The sequence below is a fragment of the Muscardinus avellanarius genome (genome assembly GCF_963383645.1).
Source record: "Muscardinus avellanarius genome assembly, chromosome: 7".
In the NCBI taxonomy this organism is placed as follows: domain Eukaryota; kingdom Metazoa; phylum Chordata; class Mammalia; order Rodentia; family Gliridae; genus Muscardinus; species Muscardinus avellanarius.
In genome coordinates this window covers 52,718,227-52,737,051 of record NC_137793.1, presented here as the reverse complement: position 1 = coordinate 52,737,051, position 18,825 = coordinate 52,718,227, and the positions used below count along the sequence as shown (strand labels likewise).

Genomic DNA, 18,825 nt, shown 5'->3' with positions numbered 1-18,825 from the left:
TAGTGTCCAGGATAACCATGCTACATTCATACTTTTACACATATTCGGATGTAGCTTCTCCATTAATCAATCTCAGTCTTCTTCGTTTCCTACCCTTCCCTTTCAGCTTTGCTGAGGTTTCCCCTCCAATCTGGAGTCTTTCTGGTATTCCTAATACTCCCTAGTTTGGGCATATTAGAGAAAACATATGTCCCTTCTCTTTCTGTGCTTGGCTGATTTCACTTAACATAATGTTCTCCAGGTCTTTCTATCTTTTTTTGAAAAACATGATTTTGTTCTTCTTTATAGCTGAGTAGAAGAATTCCATTGTGTATATTTTTCATAATTTTGCAATCTATTCATATGTTAATGGAGACCATATTTTGATTATTACAAATTGTGCTGCTATGAACATGGGTATGCATAAGTTATTGTAGGTCTCTGATTTCAACCCCTTTGGAAAGATACCCAGGAGTGGTATAGCCAGATCATATGGTGGATCCATTTCCAGTTTTCCAAGGAATTTCCACACTGTTCTACATAACAGCTGAACTAGTATGCACTCCCACCAACAGTGCAAAAGAGTTCTTTGCCCACATTCTCGCCAGCATTTGTTGTTATTTGATTTCTTTCTGCTTGTCACTCTGGGGTTAGATGGAATCTCAGCATAGTTTTGATTTGCATCTTCCTGATGTCTAATGATGTTGAACATCTTTTCATGTATCTATTAGCCATTTGTGTCTCTTCTTTTGTGAAGTGTCTATTCAATTCAGTTGCCCATTTCTTGATTGGGTTATTTTGAGAAAAAGTATTTATAAAATAAACTTAATATAATTAAACAAGATAATTGTTAGAATATAGTATGTAGGTGTTTCAACTGTCATTAGCTATTATTATTGTACTACATATACCCTCTAAAGAAAATGCTGTATACATTTTAAAATTCAGAATAGTAGGATATGATTGCAAATAACCGAGTATTTGGAATACAATACCATCTGATACAAAAAGTATAAGAAACATCATCCATAGGAGTGATAAATGGAATGAATATCTGGTTATTTGCTGAAAGAAGATCTGAAGGTCATTTATATTCTTGGCTAAATAACTTATGTATCTTCTTTTTTTAATTGGCCTTGCACAACTATTATTTCTTTTACCTTGTCAATGGCAAATCAAGCAAGTCATGCTTGACATGCAAGCATTTTCCTCCAAATGTTACCAATATTGTCTTCAAAGTGCCCTCTACATACTGAAAGAAGCATTCAGATCATAGTTATATTTCTTGTATGTAAAGTTTCAATTTTCAGAACCAATGTCAATCATTGTTAACAGAGCCCTTGTTTATAAAGCAAAAAGAAACAGCCAGTGCTTGGTGACAAAGTAGTCACTCTTGTTAAGTGGATTTACATTTGTAAAGAGTGAGAACACTATGCTGGGCATGGTGACACAGGCTTGTAATCCCTGCTCCCTGCGCTTGGGAGACAGAGACAGGAGGATCTCACAGGTTCTAAGCCAGATGCGGTGGCTTAAGAGACCCTGTTTCCAAACAAAAAAAGTATAAAAATAGGTCTGGGAGTGTAGCCCGGAGGTAGAAGGGTTTTCAGGAACCCCAGTACCACCAAAAATAAATAAATAAATAAATAAATAAATAAATAAATAAATAAAAGAAGTGGAGTGTAGCGAATGACATATAATTTTGTTCTTTATTGCTGAGTAGAAAACCATTCTGTGAATATCTCATAATTTGTGATCCATTTATCTGTTAATGAATACTCTGATTGGATCTATAATTTGCCTATTTTGAATTGTACTGCTATAAATATGGATATGCATGTTTTACTATAATATTCTGATTTCAGTCCCCTTGGAAAGATACCCAGTAGTAACACATCTGGATCATATGGCGGATTATGCAAATTACTTAAAAGACTTAACATCAGAAAATTAAATAATCTAATAAAGACATGGGAAATTGAACTAAATAGACACTTGGTAAAGGAAGAAATACAAATGGCCAATGAATATATAAATAAATGTTCAACATCATTAGCACTCAGGGAGATACAAATCAAAACTACACTGAGATTCCATTTAACCCCATCAGAATGGCAATCATCAGGAAGTCAAATAACAATAAATTCTGTTGAGACTGTGGGGAAATAGGACTTTTATCCACTGTTGGTGAGATCGCAAATTAGTACAGCTACCATGGAAATCAGTGTCGACATTCCTCAGAAACTGAGAAACATAGAACGAATTCACCATATAATCCAGCTATACCACTCCTGGGTATCTTTCTGAGGGTACTTATTTTCAAATTTCTTTTAAAACTCTTTTTGAAGTTCTGGAGGACACAGAACAGAGATGTACCTTTATTTTAAATATAAAGCAAATCCATAACAAAGCAAATATGTATAATGGTTAAATCACTGCATTGGAAGTAAACAGAACGCTGGATCTGTTTGAGTCCTCACATATAAATGATTTGATCTTAGAAAGCTACTTGTCTCTCAGTTGAATATTATAAAAATGATTATGAACACTGGTATTTACAGAAATTTGAAAAAGCTTATCCAGTAAATGTTTGAAAACTATTTAGCATAGTGACAGATATTCTATCAGCAAAAGCTTTATTATAAAATAGTTTTATAGACCTAAAATTTCTAAATGAGTGAGTGAATGAATAAATTGATATTGTTTTGTGTTTTGCTCAGCATACCCTTGTTTTAGAAGTAGAACTTCAAGTTTTATTATCCAGCCAGTTCAGGATGAATAAATGAACAAAACCTGATCAGCCTACTTCACGGTTAAGCTATAACTAGTGAATAAAGCAAAAAATAAAAAATCATAAACAAAACACAAGAAAAATAAAGCAAAACAAAACAAAAACAGAGACACAAAGTGAATGCAAACTAAATTTTTATGAGTCATTATTATTATTTTATTTTTCTACCTCTTTTCTCTTCCTTCTCTTTTTCTTAGCCTTTTTACTTCTCTCTCTTTTTTGCTTCTCTTATTCTTTACTTCTCTTATTTTTTCTTTATTTTTTTAATTGGTGCATTTTAATCATACATCTTGATGAAGTTCATGGTGATAGAATCATAAATGCATGTTCATTCTTTTTAATCTCATTTCTCTTTTATTTCTCCTTATTTTCCTTTCTTTTATTTTTTCTTTTTAATACTAGTTGTTGAAAAATTAAGAAAAATAAGATGAGCAGAAGTAGCAGCAGTTTGCAAGACAATAATGAGTTTCAGTGGTCTAACATTGAATTAATTTATTTGACTTACAATGAACATTGTCATTAGAATTACATGCAATGTGTTTAAGAAATATCTACAGTTATTAATATTTAGGAATTATTATCAGAGATCTTAAACAAAAGATTATGAGGTATCAAAGTAGAAAGAAAGGATAGAATACAATCTAATGTTACTTTAGTCATCCACATTTAAGAAAATTAAGTTTTTTCTCTACAAATCATACTATTAAGTTAAAAATAAAATCAAGGTACAACTGAGAGCAATGGTCAATGGAGAACTCGTGTGCCAACATATAAAAACCTTAAAACACTCAATAGTAATAATTAGTAATAAATACCCAACTTTTAAAAATGGACCCAAACCTCAGACACTGGCTTCAGCAGAATATAAGGATGGCAAATAAGACCATAAACAGATGTTCAATATCACTAGTGACCATGGAAATACATTATAATCTTGCTGAGGTAGAATCATATACTTAAATTAATGCCATAAAAATGAGAAAAAGAAAACAGGACCAATAATATAAATCCCACTAAAAATATGTAAAAATAAGAATCCACATGCAATGCAGATCAGACTCTGAGAGAAAAAAAATCTTATTAAAGTACATTTTCTTACAAGCATACCTTTTTAAATTGTGCCCATCAATTCAATCCTAGGCATTTACCTTAACTGGGGAAATTACACTTATGTTCACACAAAATCTATATGGAAATGTTTTTTGTAGGTATACTTAGGATCACCCAAAACTAAAAACAAACTAAATACCATGCAGGTAGTAAATGGATCAAGTGTGATATATCTCTGCCATGGAATACTATACAGAAATAAAACTGGGGTATTCATAAACATAACTTCGAGAACAGATCTCAAAGAGATAATGCTACACAAGAGAAGGCAGATTAAAAAAGTTAGCTACTGCTATATAATTCTGTTTATATGACTCTATCAAAATGATAACATTATGAGAAGAATAGGTCAGTGGGTGCTGGAATTTTTGGACAGTGGAAACTTTTGACTACAAAAGTTAAGCATGAGACTCAATGGGATGATAAAACTGTCTGTGGCATGATTTAAGTGGTGTATTTGCAAATCTTCATGTGTGTTAGAAGTTATTGAGTTCCTCATTTCTCCAAAGGTCTGTTTTAAATTGCCTTAAATGACAAACAAAAAGTCCCCTGAGGTGCTTCTGAAGCACATGTAGGATTTTAACCAACACTTTGCATTGTCTCAACTTCCTTAATGAGTCAAAATCATGAATCAGGTTTATAGCTCAGAATTTTATATTTAATGTGCAGTTCCAGGAAATATCTGGAGTATTATCACATTGAAATATAACTGATAGAGTTGTTGAGATGGATATTAGGGAAAATACTGATTTGAGAAGTTACAAAATATAACAATTATACTGATCAGCTGTAATGTTATTTATTAATACATTGTCTCTGTTCCTCTATCATGCTCTGAGATGCTTAATATTTGACATATGCCCTATCCAAGTCCAAATCTTGGTCATTCATAAAAAAGATTCTGTACTCTCTATATGGCACAGAACACTTTATTCTTGATGCTCATTCAACATTTGTAAAACTGTTATTTTTAGAGAAATCTAAATCAGATCTCTTGCTTACTGTACAATATAACCACCATTTCATATCCTATTGTTTAACTTACTCCATAATACTCTGTAATACACAATTACTCCGTAGCTCCAGGTATATTTTGGTGGATCCTGAAAGGAAAGTCTAAAAAATTAGTTTTATTAGGAATCCCAGACAGTTGTAATGCAAGAGAATGATGTCAGTCAGCAATATGAAGATCAAATATAAAGAGACAGGCTTAAGTTGTCCACTGTGTAGTATGAGCAAAACTTCAGTTCCTCAGGACAGTCCTCAGGAATGTAAGTGAAATGAGTGTTTTAGAACATTTTTTTTCTTTTAGAAGAGAGAAGGGAAAGAATGTGTCTATTGGCTTTCTCATTGCATTAGTCATGACTCAGTCCATCCTACAGTAACTCTTATGTTTCTATATACTTGGGCACCACCAAAAGTTTTCTTTTAATTGTGACCAGCAGAGTATCTTGAGACAGAAAGTAGTCAATAAACAAGACTCAATCAGGTTAAAACTACCAGAGATAATTTAGACCTTCTAGAGGTCTGGGAGCCAAATGACACATTAAAAAAAGAACAGGTGGTTAACAGAATCTGATGATGTTAAAGGGACACTGATACAGTGGTGTGTGCTTTCATACCCCACCTTTGAGTTGAAAATAGCAGTTTGATGTTCTTGTCTATAGACTTAAATGTCTGGACTAGTATGATTTTTCTTAAATAAGCAACACTTGCTCTTTCCTATAATTTTATAATTTACTAGTTAGATCAAATACAAGCTCTGCAAGCTTATAGCTTTTTTAAATGGGGCAATTAAAAAATTTCAGCCTCAAGTTTTTTTATATTAAGCAAATACAGAACTATGTAAAATTTGGTGGGAGAATAAGCAGAACTAAATATATATATAAATGCTGAGGACCATGCCTGACACTCAAAATTCTATAAATATTTTAATCATGTAATGCCAATATTTGTAAAACTAATGGGAACATTTGAAGAGGTAGCAATGAGATACAATATGTAAGGACATGTGGTGATATTGTAATAAAAGAGAGTTCTTAAGGGAAGTTTAAATCATATAAGAAATTAACTCCAAGCCAGATATGGTGGTCTGCACCAGTATTTCTCAATACTTGGGAGGCAAAGACAGGAGGATCACAGTTTGAGGCCAACCTGAGTAACTTAGTGACACTCTGTTTCCAAATAAAAAGTAAAATCAGGCTAGGAGTGGATCTCAAAGTAGAATGCAAAGGAGTTCAATCCTCATCACCACAACAAGAAATTTAAAAAATGTAACTCCAATATTTGAAAGTGAGAATATGTATTCCTTGAAAGGCAAACTAAAGAGCACAGATCTGGCAGCAGTGTAGGGCAGCATGGGATGAAAAGAACTGATACAAAGAGACATATAAGTTTCTCAAAAAGAGATAAATGGTTTACATTCAATGAAAAAAATAAGTGTTGCTAATAAAGACATTTAAAGTGTCTTGGTTTGAATTTGAGACAAATGGAGGATTTTGGAGACTAAAATTTAACAGAATGAAAGAAGAGGATTAATGTTGTATTCCCAAAGAAGACTTATTTATTATTGTTTTATGTTCTGGATTTCTTGAGTAACAATAGTATAATGGGAATTGTAGAAAACACAGTTTATACCAGTGACATTCTTCAGAGACCTAGAAAAATCAATCATGAACTTCATATGGAGAAAGAAAAGACCTAGAATAGCCAAAGCAATTCTCAGCAATAAGAAACATGCAGGAGGCATCACAATCCCAGACTTCAAATTATACTATAGAGCAATAGTAGTAAAAACAGCATGGTATTGGTACAATAACAGATACACTGACCAGTGGATTAGAATAGAAGATACAGAAACAAATCCACACATCTTTAGTCAATTAATCTTTGACAAAGGGGCCAAACTCATATGCTGGAGAAAAGATATCCTTTTCAACAAGTGGTGCTGGGAGAACTGGCTAACCATTTCTAAAAAGATGAATCTAAACCCCTATATCTCACCATGCACAGTAATCAACTCAAGATGGATCAAAGACTTAGAAATTAGACCTGAGACTGTGAAGTTAGTAGAGGAGAGCATAGGTTCAACAGTACAACATATTGGCACAGGCAGTAACTTTCTCAACAAAACCTCCAAAGCTCAGGAAATTAAAGCAAGAATAAACAAGTGGGATAGCATCAAACTAAAAAGTTTCTTCTCATCAAAGGAAACTATCAATAACCTAAAGAGGAAGCCTACAGAATGGGAAAGGATCTTTACCAGCCACCATTCTGATAGGGGGCTAATATCCAGAGTATACAAAGAGCTAAAAAGACTCTACACTAGCAAAACAAACAACCCAATCAAGAAATGGGCAAATGAACTAAATAGACACTTCACAAAAGAAGAGAAACAAAGGGCCAATACATACATGAAAAGATGTTCTTCATCACTGGCCATCAGGGAGATGCAAATCAAAACTACACTGAGATTCCATCTAACCCCAGTCAGAGTGGCAAGCATAAAGAAATCAAACAACAACAAATGCTGGCGAGGATGTGGGGAAAGAGGAACTCTTTTACACTGTTGGTGGGAGTGCAAACTAGTTCAGCCACTATGGAGATCTGTGTGGAGATTCCTAAGAAGGTGGGAATAGATCCACCATATGATCCAGCTATACCACTCCTGGGTATCTTTCCAAAGGGGTTGAATTCAGAGAAAGACAGCAACATATGCATACCTATGTTCATAGCAGCACAATTTGTAATAGCCAAAATATGGAACCAACCCAGATCACCATCAACAGATGAATGGATAGCAAAACTTTGGGAAATACACACAATGGAATTCTATTTAGTCATAAAGAAGAACAAAATTATATCATTTGCAAGAAGATGGAAAGCCCTGGAGAACATTATGTTAAGTGAGATCAGCCAAGCACAGAAGGAGAAGGTACATATGTTTCCTCTAATATGCCCAAACTAGGAAACACAAAGGATACCAGTGGGACTCCAGATAATAGTGGGGAAATACCAGCAACGTTTGAATGGAAAGATAGGAGAGGAGGAAGGCTGATCTTGATTAATGAGGGTCTACATCTGAACATGTGTAAAATTATGAATATGACATGGTTAACCTGGACAACCATTGGTGGGAGGGGGAAGGGAAAATGGGGGCAGGGGAGAGAGGGCACCAAATATAGTGTAAATGTATACTATTTATTTTCAATAAAAAATTTTTAAAAGAAAAAAAATAAATTGCTCACTTTTTTACTTAAAAAAAAAGAAAACACAGTTTATGTCCCACTTACAGGATTAGAAAGGATAGAATTTATAGATAAAACAGCATCAGCTTTGTCTCGAACACGGTTGAGAAGTATGAGGAAATGGGGCACTTATGATTTCTCCTTTTTTTGAAGCCAATCTAAAATAGAAAAAATATCCTTGTAAGACTATATATAGAAGACACACATAAAGGGAGAGGATGTTCATAAAAATAGAAGTTAGCTCAAATGAGTAAATAGTTGAGAAAATAGAGAAATAGTATTAACAAGAAGCTCAGTAAGTTATGCAGTCATTAGTCAATCTTATATTAGTCATACATGATGTCAAAAGAAAAAAATAAAGATGACAAATGATTAAATCAGTCACATAATGATCTATTGAATTTTATTTTTTAGTTGAGAATTTTATTTTATGTTTTTCTCCTGCAATGCCTATATATAGACAGATACTGGGTTTTATGTTTAAGTAATAAGAGACCCAACAGCACTCTATTTTAAAATAATAAATAGGCAGTTGGTGAATCCAACTAGTTGAATTATGTTAGCCACCCATGCTATTAAATACTATGTAAAAACAACAACAACAAAAATAAATAAACTAGAAAATGGGGTTGAGAGTGGTGGCACATGCTTGTAATCCCTGCATTTGGGAGGCTGAGACAGGAGGATTGCGGTTCGAGGACAGCCTCAGCTACTACTTAGTGAGGCCCTTTGCAACTCAATGAGAACCTGTTTCAAAATAAAGAATAAAAAATAGGGCTGTGGGCATAGCTCAAAGGTAGAATGCCCCTAGGTTCCATCCTAGTACCGTAAAAAAAAAAAAAAAAGGTAAAGAGATAAAGAGATGAGGGTAGTTTTATCAATTTGAGAGCATTGTTAATATTCTACTCAGGTAGTTCTACTCTTAATCTTTGGTAACATGAAAGATCAAGAAAAGTTGACCTACTTTCTACTAAAAGTCAGACCTTGCTTATTTGTTAAACTATATTATTTAACCTGATAAGAAAAATAGTAAAGTTGAACAATTAACTTCTAGAAATGGAAATTCTAGTGTGTCAGCCTTGATCTGTGTCCTCAACACTTCATCTTTACTATCTCAAAAATTTTTCCAAAATGAAATCATAGTCATCTATTTTATATGCTTTCCTCAGTGCATTGTAGTGAGATTCAAAGTCATCCAAACATGCAGTCAGGTCTTGGCGAGTTGGCTCCCACCTGGCTAGGAACACCTCCCTATCCTTAATAATGAGAGACTGGTCATGATACCTTTATACATAGACACAGCATAATTCAAACTGTTTGTTCCTTTTCTCTTCCCAGCCTTTTTCTGTCAATGTTTTTCCTTATACTCTAAGTTTTATTTCCTTTCTTTTAGAAGAGGAAACTAAAAAAAAAAAAAAAAAAAAAAATTTGAATTTGAGTCATCATTTCAAAGTAGCTAGTGACCTTATCTTCCATTCCTGGACACCAAGGGGCCTTCCTAGTACTTATGTCATTTAAAATAAAAATATAACCTGGGCATGGTGGTATACACTTGTAATCCCTGCACTTGGGAGGCTGAGACAGGAGGATCGCACAGGTTCAAAGCCAGCCTCGGCTACATAGTGAGGCTTTCAGTAACTTAGGGAGACACTGTTTCCAAATAAAATATAAAAAAAAGGTCTGTGAGTATAACCTGGAGGTAAAAGCCCCTGGGTTCCACCCTCAGTACCACCAAAAACCAAAAAACAAAAAATACATATATGGTTGCATACATGTTCATATATAAAAATATGCATATATGGTGTGCCTATATGCCTGTGTGTTAATATATTCACAATATTTTAATTACTCAAACATTTTTATAGATGCTAATTATTATGCTTGAAGCCACTTTGATTTTATTACTCTAATACATGATATGACTGCTCTGTGAGAAAATGGTCAGAGAAGTACCAAATTCTTGTTTCTTTTTTTGGGGGGGTGTGTATGTATATAATACTGGGCTTTAAATTCAGGGGGACATTCTACCTTTGAACTATACCTCCATCTCTATTTTCTTTTTAATTTTGAGACAGAGTCTCAGTAAGTTTCAGAAAGCCTCACTAAGCTGCACCTGTGATCCTCCTGCCTTAGTCTCCCAAATACTGTGATTGCAGGCATGTGCCACCATGTCCAGTTTTCTATGTGTTTAGATAGATGATAGATGATAGATATATAGATTTATGTATAATGTCACAGATTTTCATACCAAACTTAGAAATAAAGCAAAATGTTGATAACAATATGGTTGTTGGAGTCTCTCTACAAATTGATTTATTCAATTTATTTATATACAACACTGTAATGTTTCTTGGTGTCTTTATACATTTACTGTTTCTAACAGAAAATTTATCAAAGTAGGATTTCTCTTCTCTGCTCCTTTCCATCTTCCAGTAGGGTAATAGAAATACAAAATACTAATAATTATTTTAAGATTCTTGGAGCATTTAAATCTTTATATTTACTCTAATGCAGCTAATGAAATATTTCAAACTAAAAGATTGCTTTTTTTCTTACTGATCTCTCATTTTTGCCAAACATGTGATGTCCTGTGAGGAGAGGAAATTTGACAAAAACTAAATAGTAGAATAGGCAGTATCTATTTATGCATCCAACATAACTATCATATCTGTGAATAACAAACACACACAAAGCTGTCATAACTGATAAAAGAAAAAATGAACATTAACTAAAGCTTATGAAGAGATGTTTATCAATGTGACTAGAAAAATATTTTATGAGAAAGGAAAGATATGAAAATTATTCTCTTTTCTTAAAACTGATAAATATTAAGTTGTAATCATAGACTTTATAATTACTTTCAAATAATTAAATGACTTTTGCATTTATCAGGGCCATCTAGTATTGTTAGTCAGGTCATAGGACCCTTGGGATTCACAGCTCAGAATAAACAATAGTCCAGCATAATAGAAGCCTTTGGACACTGTCTTTATGGTCAAGGACTAGAGAGAAGATGCAAAGATATATAATTGATCATTTCCAAAAATCCAATGTTTATCTTTCATTTCAACCAAGTGGATTCTGGTCACCATCAATCATCTAGACTCTTGTTTAGTTTCCCTGTTTCTATCCCTGCTATGCTCCATGTTCTACTCCCTACATGAGCCACAGCGACCAGTAAGTAAATCATGTCACACTCCACGTGCTCAATATTCTGCTGCTTCTGATCTCATTTCAATGTATAATCCAAAATCATGACCAAGGTTAAAAGCCAGCATGTGGACATAATCTAACCCTTCATACTGCTCTTTTCTTCAAGTTATGGTAGGATTATATATTTCAACAGTACATTTTTGTTATTCTTTCCACATGGAGTACTCCATTCCTCAAAGTTTATTTATTTATTTATTTATTTATTTATTTATTTATTTATTTTATTTTTTACACTGCTGTCATTTAGGTCTCCACCCAAGAAAAAAATATTTTTAATATTTCAATACCTAGCCTATTTAATATACCTTTAGTTTCACTCACCATTTTCATTGCTATGACCCAATAAGCTTGACACAAAACTTAAAAGAAGAAAGATTTGCTCACAATTTAAAGTTTTCAAATTATCAGTTCATGTCAGCCTGGATCTGTGGCACTTAGGGCATGGTGAAAGGAGGTAGAGAGAGGGAGAAAGCAAGTCCTCTGCTCTCACAATTTGGAGCCTGGAAGCCAGAGACAGATAACAATGGGAGAAGGGATTATATATAACTCCCAAAGTCACACCTTAGGGTAACCTCCTATAGCCACAATGTAACTTCCCGTATAATCACCCAGTGAATCAATCATAATTGATTTATCGACTGATGAGATTATAAAAATCATGACTTAAATATATTAACTATGAACAAGAATACATGAGCTCTTCAGAGGACATTCTACACCATAATATCATTCTAAGTCACTTTCTGTAAACTTATCTGTCTCATATTTTCAGCAAACTTATCACAAAATGTTATATGAGTGTTTACTTGTTTTTTCCCATCTATTAGATATAAGTTGCGTGATGTCAAGAGCTTTTTTTATTTCTAGACCCAATTCAAATATTCAGCAATCATTAATGCTGTAATTATTTTTTTCTTTTGTAGGAATAAAGATTGATGAGAAAATAAAAGAAAGTAATTTCAATTATTTTGAGCACAAATCATTTCACCAGGACTCCAATATATCTTTCTCAGTGACATGAACAGGCTTTATGTCTGTGACTATGGTGGTTACCAGCCAAATTAATCTATTCAGCACTTGAAATGTATTGGCTAATACAATTGGGATGTTGCATATTTATATTCACTAGTTACATAATATATAAATAGAAAGATGTCCATAATCTTTAAAAGCACAAAAATAATTATAGATGAAATATTAATATGCATATTAGCATAACACATTGATCTAAATATTTTTGTGATTTTTTTTTTCGTTAGAGGGGAGAGTTGTCATAAAAAATGGATACAGTTGTGTTTTGCTGCTTAAGATCTGAACCAAACTAAAACCAGGAAGACAGGGGCTGGAAAGTTATTTTAGGAAACCCCCATCCCAGGTCACTCAGAGGACTGAGGCCGGGGTAGAGGGAGCGTGTCTGGCATGACATCTTGGAGCAGGAAGCCATGGCTGGATCACCAGATTAGCTCTGACAATGGCAGAACTGTACTTGTGAATGACATGGTGCAGGAGAGGTGGGCAGGGTGGCCTTCTTTACTGCTGCAGCTCTTTCGTCCTGTTCAGAGAGCTGTCAGTAGAACCACTTGATCTGGATCTCGTTGAAGGTGTGGTTCAGAAGGATGGTCTCCTAGGTTCTGTTGGAGTGTTTGATGATGCACTTCAGGGGGTTGCCAGGGACAGTCCTTCAGGCCATGAATGATCAGCTTGTCCATAGGGTGGATCTTGTAGTCAGCAGGGTCTGCGAAGGTGAGGGACAGCAGCCCTGCTTCTTCAGGTTGGTTTCATGGATCCTGGTGAAGATCTTGGTGATGATGGCCCGGCCCCGAGATGGCGGTCTCCAGTGCCACATGCTCCCGGCTGGAGCCCTCCCAGTAGTTCTAGTCTGGGGTCACCACATACTTGATGCCATGTTTCTTGTAGTACTGGGCAATGTCAGGGACAGGGCTGAATTTTTGAGTGACGGCATTGCGTGCAGAGTTGGCCTTGCCATTTTCATTGTTGATGGCACCAAAGAGCAGGTTGATAGAGATGTTGTCCAGGTGCCCACGGAACCTGATCCAGGGGCCAGCAGCCGAGATGTGGTCAGTGGTACACTTCCCTTTGACCTTGATGAGGATCTGCAGGTCCTCCAGGTCTTTGCCATCCCACTTGTCAAAAGGCTTCAGGAGCTTCAGGCGCTGGCTAGTGGGGCTCATGTCCACTCTCTGCCCACTGCTGTCCTTGGGGGGGCTGCTGGTAGGGGCCCTGCCCTGAGTCAAACTCCATGAGGGGAATCTCATCTATATCTGGAGCCTCCAGCTTGAACTTCTTGCCATCCTTGCTGGTCAGGAAGTCAGTTTCAGGGTTGAACTTGAGGGTTCCTGCAATGGCCAGGGCTGTTATAATGTCTGACGACGTGACAAAAGTGTGTGTCTTGGGGTTGGTGTCATTGCAGCCTGTGAAGTTGCAGTTGTAGGAGGTTACAATTGTGTTCCTATCCCCCTTCTTGATGCCCTTCCTGTCCCAATAGCCAATACAAGGGCCATATGCGTTGGCCAGCACGATTCTGCTCACGTCCCTCAGGATCTGCACATAGCGCTCCTGCTCATTAGTGGCGTGGATCTGCTCAGAGCCCGGCATGATGCTGAACTGGGACTTGCACTTGAGTCTGTGGGCCAGCGCCTGCTTGGCCACAGCTGCTGAGCGTCCCATGCCCTCGTAGTTGGAATTGGTGCAGCTGCCTATAAGACCCATGTGGATGTCCAGAGGCCATTCTTCCTTCTCTGCCACAGAACCAACGTTTGCCACAGGCTGAGCCAGGTAGGGTTGAAGGGCCCACTGATGTGTGGCTTCAGCTCACTAAGATTAATTTCAATCACTTGGTCATAATGGCAACCAGGGTCAGGTACCAGGTGATCCTTGAATTCTTCAGCAAGACTGGTAACGTTTGCGCATCCCGTCTTTCTCAGGTACTTCTTCATCCTGTGGCTGTAAGGGAACACTGATGTGGTGGTCCTAATTTCAGCACCCATGTTGCAGATTGTTGCCATGCTGGTGCAGGAGATGGAGTCTATGCCAGGCCCGTGGTATTCCACAATGGTGCCTGTGCCACCTTTCACTGTGATAATGCCTACTGCCTTCAGGGTCACATCTTCAGGTGAGATCCAATCAGAGAGGAAGCCCGTCAGCTTCATGTCAATCACCTTGGGGCAGTTCAGCTCCCAGGGGATCCTGGCCATGACGTCCACTGAATCGGCACCCCCAACTCCAATGTAGATGCCCCCCAGGCCACCACCATTGGATGTGTGGGAGTCAATGCCAATCAGAATAACTCCAGAGTATGTATAGTTTTACAGAATGATCTGGTGAATAATTCCAGATCCAGGCCTCCAGAAGCCCACACCATACTTGGCACCGGAAGATGCAAGGAAATTATCACTTCCTGGTTTATGTCCTGGGGCCAGCACAGGTCTTTCTAGCCCCCCAGCTGGGGCTCTATCAGATGGTCACAGTGGATGGTGGATGGCACGGTCACCTTGGGCAACCTGCTGCTGATGAACTGCAGCATGGTCATCTGGCCTGTGGTGTCCTACATAGCGATGTGGTCGGGCTGGAGCCACAGGTCCATCTTGCCCACTGGATCTCCTAGTTAACCGGGTCATCCAGGTGTCCATACACAATCTTCTCTGAGAGAGTCAGGGGCTGGTTCAACCTTTTATGAACAATGTTAATGTTCTTCTTCAGCAGGTCATAGCGAATGAACTCATTGGGCTCAAAGTGGCTCATGGCCACCTTGGCCTGTTGGCACAGGACTGAATTCACATGGTATTGCCGCACACTCAGGGCTTTCTGCAGCCTGCTCACCAGTAGACTATAAGGTGGCATTTTGTGCGCTGACAAAGATGAGGTCATTTATAAAATTTAAAATTATTTAAATTTTGTTTATGCTCAAGTGTTACTATATTATTTCTTCAAGGGTACATTCATATATGCACATAATGGTGTTTTGTGTGTTTTTGTGTCTGTAATTTCCTTTTTCCTCTTTGATCCCTTCTCTGACACTTTCCACTATTGTGGTCTTTCCTGTTTTCATGAAATTCTTTTTCTTTCCTCTTTTCTAGTTTCTACCTATAAGAGAAAAAAAAATATCACCTTTGACTGAAACTTATCTTGCTCTTCTCTATGGTTTATTTTTGTTTCTAGTGCTAAAAAAATGTTTAAATGAATTCATTTAAACATTTTAAATAGAGGTATTAGATGGGATGGTGGCACATGCCTGCAATCACAGTACTTGGGAGACTGAGACAGAAAGATTTCAAGTTTGAGGCCAGCCTCAGTAATTTAGCAAGACCCTGTTTCAAAATAAAAATAAAATAGAGCTGAGAGTATAGGCCAGAATAAGAACTCCCTGGGTTTAATCTCTAGTACCAATAAAAAAAGGTTTTGTCCTTTTGATTTTATGTATGGAATTTACCAATGAAATATTCAGATATAGATTAAATGGATTTTGTATACAAGAAATTTCAATTAAGCTTCTATTTATAATAACACAAATAGGAATATTCTAAGTATAGAAGCCTAATGGACTTATTAAATAAGTACAAATAAGGCATCTTATTGTTAAAGTACAAGAGTGGAATTAAATGCTAATTTTGTCCTTAAAATATTTTGCATTATGAAAAATATAGTTATGTATGTATTTTGATGTGAAGAATTTTTACAGTCACTTAATTCATCAGTAGTTAGTTTTTATTTCAGTTATGTGTTAATGTGGTTAATGATAATATTGGCTAAATTTATTTATGTCTGAAGTAAAAGTAAAAGGTTTTGGCCCACTAAAGTTATTATGTTCTAAATGTTTGCATTCTGAAGTAAACCTCCTTTCCACCAGATGAAAATTCCTGGGATGCTGTTTTCATCCTCCCTTATTCTAATAATTATTTCTATTGCCTTAACATGCTAACTTCTGAACTCCCTGCTCTTTGTCACCTGCACTTCCAGCTCAGAGGAACCATAAAAAGCCACATTAAACACTACATTACTTCTTGTCTGTAAAAAAGACAATGTTCTATTTATACTAACAAAACATAAACCTGCTGATTTCTGAGTTAAAAAAGTTCTAAATATGTACATAGATATGGCTATGTATAATGAATTCCACATTGCTCAGACATGTATAATGTTTTGTAAATGTCTCTCTCTCTTTTTCTTTTATTTTGCATTCACAACAAAGGTTTTGAGGTTCATTCCTTTCCATTTGACAACATGCTTAGCACTGAATCATTCCATGGGACTTAAGTGACTAATGCAGATTCCAATTCATGAACCATCACAGAACCATTGACATATCTTTCTGGGCCTAAGCAGACCTCACATTCAGGTTAGAATTTATTACAAAGGGTCAAGGTCATGCCAATAATGGGGAAAAAATGAGCAATACCATACACTGGTGTCTCCTATTTCTTGACCACAATGCAATCCCCTAATATAGGATAAAGATTCAAACACAATTTTACGTGAAGGGATTGCTTATTCTTTACTGCTAAGAACCACAGAACTTTATATTTGAAGCCACAACATTTGCTCATTTGTCTGATACTTCTTTTATGGCACAACTGGTAAAATCTTTGATCACTTAATTTGATTACTTAATTCTTCCACATAAGTATTCACATGTTGAGTTTGTGTGTGTTAGAAGTGACAAATGAGCTATAATTTATTAAGTTTCAAAAACCAGAAGGTTATTTATTTTACCTGAGGTTTTAAAATACATCATTCTAGTTCTATTTTGTTTTGTTATAGATATTTTTAAAATAGTCTTATGGGTGATGCATACTTGTAATCCCCGCGCTTGGGAGGCTGAGGCAGGAGGATGGCACAGGTTCGAAGCCATCAATCAGCTACTTAGTGAGGCTCTCAGAAACTTAGTGAGAACCTGTTTCCAAATAAAATATAAAATAGTATAGCCCAGAGGTAGGAAGCCTCTGGGTTCCACCCCCAGTACCACCAAAAAAAGAAGTCTTATGTCTTGTTTTATTGGTTAGTGCCCTGATTAATTATCAGCATTTACTTAAGGTTAATTATGGTATACTTTTATTGTCAATATCATCCACATTGAACAGAAAAAAGTGCCATTATATATTATTAACTATACTTCTATAACTAATAATGTAATAAAATACAATATTTTGATTTGGATTTATTTACAATTTAAAAACAAAACCAAACATCTCTAGGTTTTGGATGTTTCTTCAACAAACTGTGTAAGTGAATTATAATGAATAAACATCTATAAAGAGGATTATAAGCTGTCATACAAAACACTAGCCCCTTCAACACAATAAAACAGAGTGCAGGGTGAGAACATGGGGCTTATATCTGTTCTTCTGCATATAATTAACCAGTTTGCCAACATCATTTGTTGACGAGGCTATCTTTTTTCCAGTGTATCTTTTTGGCTCCTTTGTCAAAAATCAATTGGTGTAAGTGTGCAGATTTGTTTTTAGTCTTCTATTCTGCTACATTGGTCTACGTGTTTGTTTCTGTTCCTATACCATGCTGTTTTTATTACTATGGCTTTGTAATATAGTTCGAAGGCACATATTGTGAGGCCTCCTGCATGGTTCTTATTGCTGAATACTACTTTGGCTAATCTGTTTATTGTTGTTGTTGTTGTTCCAAATGAACTTAAGGACTGATTTTTCTATGTCTGTGAGAAATGACCTTGTTGCTTTAATGTTTTTTTAAATGAATCTGTAGATTTTAAATCTGTAGGTTTTAAATGAATCTGAAAGAATGACCGTTTTGATGATATTAATTCTGCATAGTCAAGAACATAGATCTTTCATCTACCACATGATCCATTAATAGCATTGCTGGGTATCGACCCTCAAAAATGGAAACCAAACTCCAAAACAAATGCACATGTATCTATGTACATAGCTGCACAATTCACAATTGCCAAAACATGAAACCAGCCTAGATGTCCATCAACAGATGAATGGATTACAAAACTATGGGATATGTACACAATGGAATTTTACTCAGCAATAGAAAAGAATAAAATTTACAGGAAAATGGATGAAACTGGAGAACATTAGGCTAAGTGAGATTATTCAGTCACCAAAAGAAAGAAATCGGATACTCTCCCTAATTTGTGGAAGATAGGGAGAAAAAGGGTCATAAGAGGAACTTAGATGAGGAAAGAAAGGATAGATGAGCAAATAAGAAGACATTACTGAGGAAGATGGGAGAGGGAAAGGTAAATTTTCTAATGTCCATAATGTACATTAATGAACATATCAAAGTCAATTGGTAAGCCAGACAAGATGAGGGAGAGGGAAGGAATAGAGTAGGAACTGGGAAAGGGTTAAATGAGTGATGTATGCATTTATACCTCTATTCTCTTGTATGTTATTAAGATGTATGACTACAATGTACCCCCCCAAAAATAAAGGAAAACAGGAGTATCGTGTAACATAGGAAAACAGTGTCATGGACAATTTAACACTG

The 18,825-nt window shown here is 35.9% G+C and overlaps 1 pseudogene across 1 annotated transcript; it reads right to left on the bottom strand.

Annotated features, from left to right (window-relative positions):
* Positions 1-12,867: 12,867 nt before the first annotated feature.
* LOC308265595 (aconitate hydratase, mitochondrial-like) lies at positions 12,868-15,198 on the bottom strand (annotated as a pseudogene). The gene has a single exon. The product of its transcript is annotated as an aconitate hydratase, mitochondrial-like (transcript).
* Between the last annotated feature and the right edge of the window lie 3,627 nt (positions 15,199-18,825).